Genomic DNA, 4,254 nt, shown 5'->3' on the forward strand with positions numbered 1-4,254 from the left:
AAAGCCTTTTTTTGGGGGATAGTGTAAGGGAGGGTTATACCCCTGTTTTGTTATTTTTTTTTACCATCTGTACTACCCCATTAGGGAGTTTTTGCTTCACTTTCTATCCTATAACCAAAATAGTAAGTGAGCAGAGATCCCTCATTTTTTTTTTTAACAATCAGGTTGTGTTTATTAAGCATTTATGTATACAGTAACATAACAACAGAAACCACGGCTAACATAGCCGAATGACATGACAGTACAATCAAGTAGAATACAGTTCAGGAACATTGCAGGTTACAGGCAGATAGGGAATAATTGGGACACACTATCAGGGTATCATTGGGGGAGACCCAGACCAGAACCAGTAATTGTTAATAAAAATAAGCTGTAAGGTCCCCACTCCATAAGCTCCATGTGGTCAGACCCAACCCATCCCTACTGCGGAGAAGGGATCCCCAAGTCGGCACCCCCAAGAAGGAACCGGGGGGGGGGGGGGACCACTCATGGTGACATCCACGCCAGCCGCACCTTGTCAAATTTCCAAGTGCACCCTCTACTGATATAAGTCATTTTATACAATGGCAAAGCAGCATCGATCATAGCCAGCCAGTAGGACACTGACGGAGGATCAGGAGAAGACCACCTGGAAATAATAGCTTTTTTTGCATAAAACAACAAATAAGCAATGAGTAATTTAGTGTGATGGGACCGCTGTTCATCCTCCAAAATTCCCAGAAGGACCAGCTCAGGTGATAGGGGGAGTGCCAAATCCAGCGGAACACTAATTATATCAAACACTTCCTTCCAAAAGACCAATATTTTAGGACAGGCCCAAAGCATGTGTATAAGGGTACCCATATGGGTCCGCCAACGGGGACAGTGGGGGTCTCTGTCAGGGTAGATCTTATGGAGCCTCAGAGGCGTAAAGTACACCCTATGTAGTAATTTGACTTGAAGAAGTTTATCCCGGGAAGAAATGACCAACCCAGGGCAGTTACCCAGCGAGTCCTCCCTATCAAGAGAAGGGATGTCAGACTTCCATTGGTCCCAGAGTCTCTCTAGCTTGGGTGAATCAGTCCTGAGTAGAGTCCCATAGAGGGCCGAAAGTGTTTTTTTTAGGTCCTCCTGTGACAATAATGCCTCAACCGGATCTAGCTCAAATAAGGGCCTGGAAGAAAATTGCGCCCTGACCGCATGGCGAAGCTGGAGGTATCGAAAGAGCATCCACCCAGGCAGCTGGAATTTTTGGCTGGGCATATGGCAACAGCACACCAGCCGGCATAATGTCCCGCAAAGTCCTGATCCCACGCCTGGCCCAAACCTGAGGGTCAGGTACCGTTCTAAGGTGGGGCAGGTTGGGATTTTCCCACAGAGGTTGGACCGGGGACCATCTATCTACTTGGGCAAAACGTCTCCTAGCCGCACTCCAGACCCTAAGCGTAGTTCTAGTAGGGGCCAGAACTCCACCATACGCCCCCCCACACTCCCTGTAGATCAGGTTGCGCAAGTCCATCAGGGAGCCCAGACAGGCAGCCTCGAGGCATACCGCCGCGTTAGAGCGAGCCCCCTCGAACCACTAATAGGCCGTCACCAAGACCGCCGACCAAAAGTATACCACTAGACCAGGCAAAGCAAGGCCCCCCAGCTGCATGGGGAGATGGAGGGTAGATTTAGCTAATCTAGGGACCGCCCCCCTCCACAGGAATGTAGTAATACAACTATTTGCCGCCCTAAAAAAGGAAACTGTGACCCACAAGAGATCCCTCATTTAGTTACACTTCAATATATTTGGCTAAATTATTAGTACTTTTGCCTTGCAGCACTGGGTCCTGGGACAGAATCCCACCTGGAACTATCTGAATTGTGTTTGTATGGGTTTCCTTTCACTGTCCAAAAACATATTGTTGAGTTATATAGCTATCACCCAAAACTGGCTCTAGTTTGTGTTTACATCCAGTAGGGATATACGATTGCATGCCTCTCAGGGGATAAGGACTAGTGTGAAATGGCTCTAGATGTACTTTGTAAACATTTATATTACTTGTAGGGTCTTGTAAAATAAAATAAATTCTTGACTGGTTTGTTGATCTGTTAACCACTTTAGCACCGGAATATTTTACCCCCTTCAGCAGAGGCGGCTCTAGGCTTTGTAAGGCCTTAGGCAAAAATAAAAACATGAGGCTCCACTCATGCCCATAATGGTAAAAAAATTTAAGAAAAAAAATGGCTACAGAAAGATGCACGGATCTAGCACACAGTTCATCAGCACCACTTCCAGGGCACCCTCCTAACCCATCAGACATATGCAGCCAATAAAACATCTGGGACCCAGTAAGGTGGCAACCCACCTCTCTAAGAATCTCCCATGCCTTGGGAGGAAGGAGAGTGGGGGGACCCCAGCACAGCACAGAGAGAGAGAGGAGAGTGAGAGGAGAGAGGGGAGGGGAGAGAGAGAGGGAAGAGAGAGGGGAGGGAGAGGGAGAAGAGGAAAGGGGTGAGAGAGAGGAGTGTGGTGAGAGAGAGTGACCTGGGGGTTACACAGAGGGAGTTGGGAAACAAAGGGGGTGAGGGAGAGAGGGGGAGAGAGGGAGAGTGGGAATTGAGAGAGGGGGAGAGAGGTGATAAAGAGGTGGAGAGAGGGAGAAGAGAGAGAGAGGGGGAAAGAGAGGGGGGAGAGGGAGAGGAGGAGAGAGGGGGGAGAGGGAGAGGGGGAGAGAGGGGGAAGAGAGACAGGGGGAGAAAGAGAGAGGGGGAGAGAAAGAAAGAGCGAGGGAGAGGGAAGGAAGAGGGGGGGAGAGAGGGGGGGGAGAGGGGGAGAGATAGGGAGAAGAAAAACGGGAGGGAGCAGTGGGAAGGGGTGAGAGAGGGGAGTGTGGTGAAAGAGAGAGAACTGGAAGTGACACAGAGGAGGGAGGTGAGAAAGAGAGGGGGAGAGAGAGGGGGACGTAAAGAGAGAGGGAGAGAGGGGAGGAGGAGAGAGGGAGAAGCGGAAGAGAGGGGGAGAGGGAGAAGAGAGAGGAGGGGGAGAGAGGGGGTGGAAGGAAAAAGAGGGAGAGAGAGAGGGGGAGAAAGTGTAAGAGAGCGGGAGAGAGGAAAGGGGAGAGAGGAGAAAGAAAGAAAGGAGAGGAAAGGGAGGGAGCTGTGGGAAGGGGTGAATGGGGTAAAAGAGAGAGAGAGAGAGAGAACTGGGTTGACACAGAGGGAGGAGAGAAAAGAGAGGGGGTGAGGGAGAGAGAGAGAAGGGTTGTGGGAGAGAGGGGTGGTAAGAAAGAGAGAGAGAGAGAGAGAGAGAGAAAGATGAGGGGTAAGAGAAAGGAGGGTGACATAAAGAGGGAGGGTGGGGGGAGAGAGAGAGAGAGAGGAAGAAAGGGGGAAGGAGAGAGAGAAGGGGGGAAGTGGAGAGAGGAAGTGGGAGAGAGGGAGCGATGGGGAGAAGAGTAATATAGGAGAAGGTGAGGAAGTGGGGGTGAGGGAAAGGGGGGTAAGAGAGATCCCTAGCCTTGTCCCTGTCTGCAGCCCCTCCTGTGCCCAATGTCCCAGTCTGTGAGAGCATGGGGGGGGCAAAGAGCAGGGAGGAGCCGGAGAGCACTGGGTGGGGTGGGGGCAGAGAGCACTGGGAAGGGCAAAGAGCAGGGAGGAGCTGTAGAGCACTGGGGGTGGAAGCAGAGAGTACTGTATGGGTGGGGGCAGAGAGCACTGGGGGGTGGGGGCAGAGAGCAGGGAGGAGCTGGAGAGCACTGGGGGGTAGGGGCAGAGAGCACTGGGGGAGAAAAGAGCAGGGAGGAGCTGGAGAGCACTGGGGGTGGGGGCAGAGAGCACTGGGGGGCAAAGAGCAGGGAGGAGCTGGAGAGCACTGAGGAGGCAAAGAGCACTTGGGGGGGCAAAGAGCAGGAACGCTTCACGAATTTGCGTGTCATCCTTGCGCAGGGGCCATGCTAATCTTCTCTGTATCATTCCAATTTTAGTATATGTCAGGGAGGAGCTGAAGAGCACTGGGGGTGGGGGCAGAGAGCACTGGGGAAGGTAAAGAGCACAGGAGGGGTGGGGGCTGGAGAGCACTGGGGGGGATATTGAGAGAAGGAGGGGGATCAGAATGAATGGGAGCAGTGAGGAGGGGGTGCTGGAAAGCAGGGGGGTGGAGAGCACAAGGAGGGGCCAGAAAGCAGGGGGCGGAGACAGGGAGCACAAGGAGGGGCCGGAGAGCAGGGGGGCAGAACCAGGCAGCACACTGAAGGGCCGGAGAGCAGGGGGCGGAGTCTGTGTGCACAA

At 52.6% G+C, this 4,254-nt stretch overlaps 1 non-coding gene across 1 annotated transcript; it reads right to left on the reverse strand.

Moving 5' to 3' along the window:
* Positions 1 to 3,867: 3,867 nt before the first annotated feature.
* Positions 3,868 to 3,972, reverse strand: LOC120938380. Its single transcript, XR_005749006.1, has one exon. It is a non-coding gene; the product is annotated as a U6 spliceosomal RNA (small nuclear RNA).
* Positions 3,973 to 4,254: the final 282 nt, after the last annotated feature.

This window comes from Rana temporaria, chromosome 4 (genome assembly GCF_905171775.1).
Source record: "Rana temporaria chromosome 4, aRanTem1.1, whole genome shotgun sequence".
Classification (NCBI taxonomy): Eukaryota; Metazoa; Chordata; class Amphibia; order Anura; family Ranidae; genus Rana; species Rana temporaria.